Source organism: Mastomys coucha, unplaced genomic scaffold (assembly GCF_008632895.1).
Source record: "Mastomys coucha isolate ucsf_1 unplaced genomic scaffold, UCSF_Mcou_1 pScaffold1, whole genome shotgun sequence".
Classification (NCBI taxonomy): domain Eukaryota; kingdom Metazoa; phylum Chordata; class Mammalia; order Rodentia; family Muridae; genus Mastomys; species Mastomys coucha.
This window is the reverse complement of record NW_022196891.1, coordinates 80827884-80836131: the sequence shown is the minus strand read 5'-3', so window position 1 is coordinate 80836131 and position 8248 is coordinate 80827884. Positions and strand designations below refer to the sequence as shown.

Here is an 8248-nt window from a genome sequence, read left to right as displayed (position 1 = left end):
TAGTATGTGGGAAATAGTTCTAGAAACAAAAGATAAAAAAGGGTTCCTGAAAACCCCCATGTAATAAATCTTAAAGGAACCTGAAACCTTTTAAGTTCATTATAGGCCTTGAGCATAACATTCATTAAAAAAAAATCTGACAGTATATACATATGTCATTGGTCATTGTGCTAGATTCAGAAATCCTACATTAGAGATTGGCAACAATAAAAGGTAGCGATCCTAAACAAAGCATTAGCACAAGAAGAAATTAGCGACATCGTTAGGAACCATATATTGTGAGCAGGTTGGATTTATTTCAGAAAGTTGAACCGTCTCAGTGTATTTTCATAATATAAAAATGTATGGATAAAATTTTATAACTGTAGATTTTAAGAGTAACATTAAATGAGTGAGTGAGATGTTGCAAAGCTATCTGACAGCACTTAAATCACTGTGCAGGGAGTGAAGGAGGTCCCGAGTGGATGCGTGTCATTGACAAGGAGCATAGCTGTGTCGAGGACCACTGTGCTTCAGTCCCATGGAAATGAGAGCATTCGTAAAAACAGACCATGAAGAAGAATGTGAGAAAGCATTTCTGAAAGTCTTCCCCAGTGAGACCCAGAGGGGTGGTAAAGCCTCCCTCAGATCTGAGTGTGAATGTTGGCAGTGTGTTTAGAAATCGTCCACAGCAGCTAGTACACCCCAATGGGAGAGGTTTACCGTGTAAAGACCACTCACCCTCAGAGACTGCTCCTACTGAGATTAGCTAAGCCATCCTCTACAGTAACCCTGCCTCACTGTTTAGCTGTGTATAACAGACGCACTGAGCTTCGGTGGCCTGCAGCACCTCCGTCAGAGAGCCCAGATGCACCCTCCCAGCTTGTGTGTTCATGTGTCTGTTGATTCTCTGGTGTCTTTCATTTCTTGGCTTCTTCATGTCCCATAGTCAGGACTCTGGGACCCAAGCCATGCAAGGATCTGACCCTACTGCAGTGATAAAAAGAAGATCGGCAGGAAGGAAAACCTTCCCTACATATACATATTAGAGAAACATAGAATGTGGAGAATAAGCTCCACAACCAGCGCCATATAAAATGGAAAATACTGGAAGTATTTCTTGACCTCCAGGATTAAACAAACAAACCAACCAACCACAGTTTCATCAGTATTATTTAATATTGTGATACATTGGTGGCCCGTGGAGGTTCTTAGGAGCTGGGTAACAATGGAAAGAAGAAAGTACATTCACCATTTTGGCAGACATGATGGTGTATCTATAAACTCCAATTGAGTCAACTGAAAAAGAAGTTACATTCATGAAAGAATTTGATGAGGTTGTAAAGGACAGACTTAGATTGAGAGACAGTGGCTCTATGCAAAACACCAATAAGTCAGAGTGGGTAATACAAGATCCCCAACACCAGACAGACTATAACAGCATTTCTAGGAGTAAATAATAAATAATATATGGGAGGAATGTGAAGAGTCAAACAAGGTCCTGAGTGACAAAAATAGGAATTAAACAAGTGACTACTCAGGCATGTCTTTAAGAAAACCCACTACGAAAAATATATCCACCTCTCTAATTTAATTTAAAATGCAACACAGTTGTCCCTAGGTAAATGGGCTATGGGCAGAGCACCCTTTGTGCTCTCATTGACTGCAGATGGGAATATAAAACTAGTATGAGCTATGGAAGGCAATTTAGATAGTAGTGTTTATCAAAATTAGAAGTAAACACACTTAATGAATGACATCGTTCAATCTATCTTAGAGACAAACACATATAATATATGAGCAAGGTCATCCATGTGGCAAAATTGAAAACAGCTTGAGCATCCATCAGAGGAGTGCTAAATTACAACCTTCTCCATCAGTGATGCATGGTGCATCTGGGAAATTAAACAAAGAAAAATAGAAAGTTCCGGAGGTAGAGACATGGATATGTCTTCAGGTTGATAGCAGCAAAGAAAAGAAAGACACAGAACACTGTGAAAGTAACCCTGGAAACATTTTTCACTTAGAGAAACAAATATTTGTATTTCCCTGTGTTTGCTAAGAAACTGTCTGGATAGAGGATAAGATGTCAGGAAGCAAGGAAGAGGAGGTATTTGCAAGACTGCCATCTTGGCATCTTAGGTTTTAATTCACATGAGTTCATTACAGTCCCAAATATCATAATTAGTGTTTTAATAGAGCTCAGCAGGCTAATGAAATATAATAAATGTTTAATTTATGAAACAAAAACATCCACATGGGAGAAAAGATTAAGAATATAATAAAATGCCAAAAATCACCAAGTGTTTAATGTGTGTTGTATTCGTCATTTTACACATGTGTAATAGGAACTGAAGCAGAGAAATGGGGAAACTGAGGCCAAGATTATTTTCATTGTCCAAAGTCACAGTGAGGCTATCTCCAGATGCCTGTCATTGTAGTGATAGCAACCTGATATCATATGATACAACACACACACACACACACACACACACACACACACACACAACCTTGACAAAGACAAACTCCTGAACTTCAGGTCCCTACTTCATTTACCAGTTGTGTACGTTTGAAAAAGCCCTTCAGCATGTACTGACCTAATTCCCTGGAGTGTTAGATGGCTATGATTATATTCTACCTGTCTTTAGAGCTTTCCAAAGGGGCCATATGTGCTTGTGTGTAATAGGAAACCAATAGGAAAATCAGGATTTTAGTATGTGCCACAGGATAGAGATTCTGAAGATGCCAGAATACACATTGGGACAAGAGTCAGGAGAAGAGTGGAGAAGCCTACTGATTTTCTCCCTGCGTCTTGGGAAGAAGTTATTCTGAGCAGAGATCAGGACTCTGGTTGTAATAAATTAATATGAGTCAAAGGAAGAAAATTATGTATACAGGCAAGAAAAGAAATGATAACTCTTAAAGAAAATATCAGTAGTTGCTGTAGCAAATCTCTGTCCAATCACATTTAGGGCAGTGACAGGCCTGTGACTGGACAGGAATAGAAAGGTAGAGCAAGAGTTGGAGGAGAAAAAAAAAAGGTCAGGAGCAGGAGGAGGAGAGGGGATGATCATGGAGACAGATGATGAGGATGAGCCAGACCCCAGGAGGTTATAGAGCCAAGCAAAGGTTTTTACAAAATAGATTAATTGGGTTAGAATATTGCCTTTATTCTTTGGTTCTGAAATTACTGTATTGGCATCTTGTAAACTGTGATTTTATTATTATATAAATCTGATTGGATATTAAGGCCTTAAAAGTCATGCTTTACTTACCGGGTCTTAGGCGCTATTTAGATGAATGATTGTGGGGGTGTGTAAAGAGTTGCATCCGAGCGAGATGTACCTTGCTGGGAGAGGACAGCGAAAACCCATCAGAGCTTAGTATCGAGGCCGAACGATATCGGCACAAGAACGTGGCCTGGCGGGAAAGCAAGTTTGCGGGTGGATTCATTTTTTATATTTCCCCCAACAAGTAGTTGCATTCAGGCTAGAAACATTACAGATAAGGCGAAGGAGACAGGCATTCTGTCTATAGCGCACCATCTGGAAGGAGAAGCCGGCCCAGCTGTCTGAGAAGGCAGTTTCTGGGGACCGATTAGTGACTGTCTCTAATCATCTTATAAATAGGATTTTTGTTAGGTGAGAACTCTGCCGCTCTACGAGAGGCTGGTACCCATCCCCGGAAAGGAGACGGTTCTCTTCACCAGCCCAGGAGTTCTCAAGGGCAGACACACAGCTCTGGTCCTGCCTCTGGGGAGGGCATCCTTGGCTCTACTTATGGGCAGACAGATTGCACCAGCTTTGGACCCACCAGGCTGCAGTACCGCTTCTCCCTTTGTCTCTTGGTTACTATATTAATCACTGAGAGAAAAACTGGAAACAAAATAAATGATTTTTTTCTTTTTGCTTCAAATTCCTCCTTTGAATTCTGAATTTTGGCTATTTTTCTCTAACAGTTACTGATTAAAAAAATCTGACCAGAAGCCATATTAAACCAACTCTGTATCTCATAAGGGAACCGAGCGGCAGAAAAAAATTGGGTTCATGACTCCAGAATGGTCAGCTAGGACCTGATCCTCAGAGACACAAAGTTCTTCATTCAGTGATCCCAATATGCACACATACACACACACACACACACACACACACACACACACGGACATACATGTACATAAATATGCACACACACATATACATACATGTGCAGACACATAAACACATTCACACACATACATGGACACACACACACAAACTCACACACACACACATACACGCACATGCACGCACATGCACGCACACACACATGGACATACATTTACATAAATATGCTCACACATACGCACACGGACACATGGACATACATATACATAAATATGCACACACACACACACACATACCTACCTACATACATGTGCAGACACATAAACACATTCACACACATACATGGACACACTCACACACACAAACTCACATACACACACACAAAACCCACATCCTATCTCACATACACACAAACGAAGTGCACCACATCACACACTCGCAGACACTTGGATTTCATTTGGGATAGGCACTTCTGGGGACACAGAAATTAGAATCATAGATTCCCAGGTCTCTGCCAGGCTTCCAGGGAGACAAGCAGGGACATTGTAAACATCTAAAGTAGTGGCTTTCAACTTTCCTAAGGCTGTGACCCTGAAATACAGTTCGTCATGTTGTGGTGACCCTCCAACCATAAAATTATTTCCATAGCTCCTTCATAACTATAATTTTGTTACTGCAGGCTATCTGATACACCACCCCTGAAGGAGTCTCGCCCTACAGGCTGATAAACACTGATCTAGATGGCTGTGTGACTCCTTGGGTCTCCCTCCCAGCCCAGGATGTAAGCATCAGCTTAGATACTCTCTCTAAGGACTGCCAAGGTACCCAAAGGGCAGTGCCACAGAACACTGTGTCACTGTGGCAAGCGATCTGGCAGTCTAACCCCTGACAGCAAGGAAGTCCTAGTCTCAGCCTTCGATCAGAACAGAAGGAAACTGGAAATCAGAAGTCACCTGATGTCTCCTCCCTCCCAGGATCCCACCACTGTCAGTCAAGCAAAGCCAGTGTCCATAGAAGCCATGTGTAAGCGGCTATATCTAAAGAAGGCACAAGAATCAAAGAGCGGGCTTCAGTAAGCTGTCCTGAACCCGCTGAATCACGGGGGCTCGGTTTCCAAGAACAGCTCACCTTTGGAGCGCAAAGTAATTACACAGGGCTTGCCGTGTAACGGCTGAGGGAGATAAACAAAACAAAGAGGGGGGCTCTCCTGGGAAAAGGGGAGTGTCATGAGAAAAACAGCTTCCTGAAGTGCACGTGGTTGACAGATCATGGGGAGGAATCATTTTGCTCTGGCAAATTGCATTTGAATCTAAACATTGCATTTCCAAAATAGGATTGTGCTCCAAGCCCAGCACCACTGGGGAAGGCAGAACATCTTGAGAGTGTAACTGTACACTGCATGGATTCCTTGTATTAAAATCTCATTTCACTGAGATAGCTCCTTTGAGAGAGAAGTACAAAATACCTCCAGGCAGCCAGTGAACCAAGACATAATGATACCACACATATTAAATATTTCTGCTTATGCACTAGCTGTGCACTTTGCTGTGCCTCGTGTGCCCAGAGAACAAAAAATGTCAGCAACTCCAGAGGCTTGGAGAGTCAGAGTTTCTATCTATCTATCTATCTATCTATCTATCTATCTATCTATCTATCTCTTTGTCTCTCTCTGTCTTTCTCTCTGTGTGTCTGTCTCTCCGTCTCTCTCTCTCCCTCTTTCCCCCTGCCTTCTTCTCTTCCCCTCCTCTCTTTCCTCCCCCCCATCTCCCTCCCTCTCACCTCCATCTCCTCCTCTCTTGCACTCTCTATCTGCTTTTCAAATCAAATACAGACTCAAAATTCCCCTGGACACATCACCTCTCTTCAGTGATGATATTAGAAAAAATGCCAGCTCAGGTTTTTCATTAGCAGAGCCTTGAGTGGTCAAAGAGTAATGGCTATGATGTCCTTCATCATGAAGCCCACCTGGCACACACTACATTTCAGCCCAGCCTCAGTGTTGGGGTTTTCAGTCATGAGATGGCTCTTTTAAGATCTATATACATTTAATACAAGACAGTTTCAACCGCCAAATTGGGTGATGTTAGGAGTCTCTTTTTCAATTTTTATTATGATAGTAATAGGAAAATGGCTGCCCTATTACAGGTGAATATATACACATAGTTTATTTCAAAGGTGGATGCATGTGGAGGCAGAGGCACGTTTAATCAGACAACTTTATCTGACGATGGTGAGGCTTAGTGTCAACCGAAGCATTGATCCGGAATGGTTGCAGCTTGTGCTGCTCAGATTTTAATGACCATGATAGATATGTTTTACAAAGGGAAAGGTTCACACCGGCTCAGAGATTGGGATGGCCCAGTTCATTATAAGTTAGTCACATGACATTTTAGGCTTGTGATAAAGCAACTTATCACAGTGGGTAGACTAGTTACTCTTCAAGTTGTGACCAAACACCTACCAGGAGCAACTGAAGGAAGGATGGGTCGCTTTGCTTTGCAGATTGAAGGTCAGGGCCATCAGGGCTGCTGAGCACGAGACAGCTGGTGATACTGCAGTTCAACCACAAAGAGAGATGAACATATGTGCTTATCTCACTTTGCCTTAGTTTTTATTTAACTCATGAAATGGTACCATCCAACCACACTCACACAGCCCCCCCCCCACTGCCAACCACACAGGGTGAACCCCATTACTTTTATCATGCAGTGTCCACTAGTAATTCATAGTTCACAGCTACACGAAGAAATATTCTTAAACATATTTGTTACCTGAGAGAATTGAATGCAGAGACTTAGATATGTCTACATCCATAGAAGTGTTTACAATGGTGATGATGTAAAATGACTCAAGCATCTTAGTTTTGAAAATGCTAGTCATTTGATGTGTGTCTTCCACACTAGAGGATCACATTTCTGAGGTGAGATACTGTTTCTGCTTGTTCACCACTGTAGTCCTGGATTCAAATACAGTAACCAGTCTATATTGATATATATTTCTCACAAACAAGGTAAATGAATACATGGATGGATGAAGAGACAGATGGATGGATAGATAGATGGATGAAGGGATGGATGAGTAGATGAATGAATGGGTGGGTGGGTAGGTGGATGGATGGATGGATGGATGGATGGATGGATAAATGGTAGTGTCATATCATCTCATTTTTACAGTGCACCAGATCTTCCACTGTGACCCCAAAACCCCAGTCAGGAAAAGCCCGCATAATGAGCATAATCTTTATCCATTCATTCATTAATTTACTCAAATTCTTACCTCTACTTAGAATAAATGACAACAAACATACACCCCCCTCATCTTTACAGGTAATCCCCCAAGAAGTCCAACTCACTGGCCCCTGAAAGACAACTTATCAGACTACAATATCACACCATTAGAACATTTGCCAAGCCCTTGCTCACTCTGAATGAGATTGCAAATAGGTATTCCATGTCAGCGGGGGCTGGGACAGAGGCGCTCTGTTGAGTTCTCCACCCAGTCTAATACAATGTGGAGCCTGAACTACGTCCTCTTTGCAGGCTTCTGGGATAAACTCCAGTTTCAAGTTCCTGTTTGAGCCAACGTACCCCTTGCTACCAGCATGCTGTCATCTGCAGCACCAGGTGTTCTGGGTGTACACAGAATTCAAAAATATTTATGCTTCTTGTTTCCTAACTTCTCGAAAATCTAGGAAAAAGAAATGGATAGAGCTCTGAGTACACACCCCACATATCCATTGTCTACTTGACCAAGAAGGAGAGCATCGACTTCCTTAGTCTGTTTTTACTCAGCTTAATGACTTCTCGAACTTTGGCCTAAAAACTTAAAGAGTAACATAAAGACACATTCTAACTGATCCTTCTAGAACAAAGTGATACAATCTGCCAAGGAGACGCTGGGTATATAAGTTTAACTATGTATCAAATAGACTTCTGGTTAACAGGAATACTTGTATAGTTTTCTTCCGTTATAGCTGTGAAAATGTTGAGGGTCGCTTTTTGGCCAGGAATTCCTTAGTTAGACCCAGCACATAGTGGACGTCCACTGCCTGCTGTCACACATCTTCTTTTTAAAAAAAAAAAGCCATCCAGGTCTTAGAAAACATATCAACTGCACATCAGTCTTTTTATTAAAAATACCTGTTTAATATCTGCCCTTGATGCTTA

The 8248-nt window shown here is 41.8% G+C and overlaps 1 long non-coding RNA gene across 1 annotated transcript; it reads right to left on the bottom strand.

The window, feature by feature from the left end:
* Positions 1–1175: 1175 nt before the first annotated feature.
* LOC116071553 lies at positions 1176–7897 on the bottom strand. The gene is made up of 5 exons (XR_004110968.1): positions 7807–7897; positions 6854–7038; positions 6544–6634; positions 3255–3399; positions 1176–1278 (listed from the first exon to the last, which is right to left on the bottom strand). It is a non-coding gene; the product is annotated as an uncharacterized LOC116071553 (long non-coding RNA).
* Between the last annotated feature and the right edge of the window lie 351 nt (positions 7898–8248).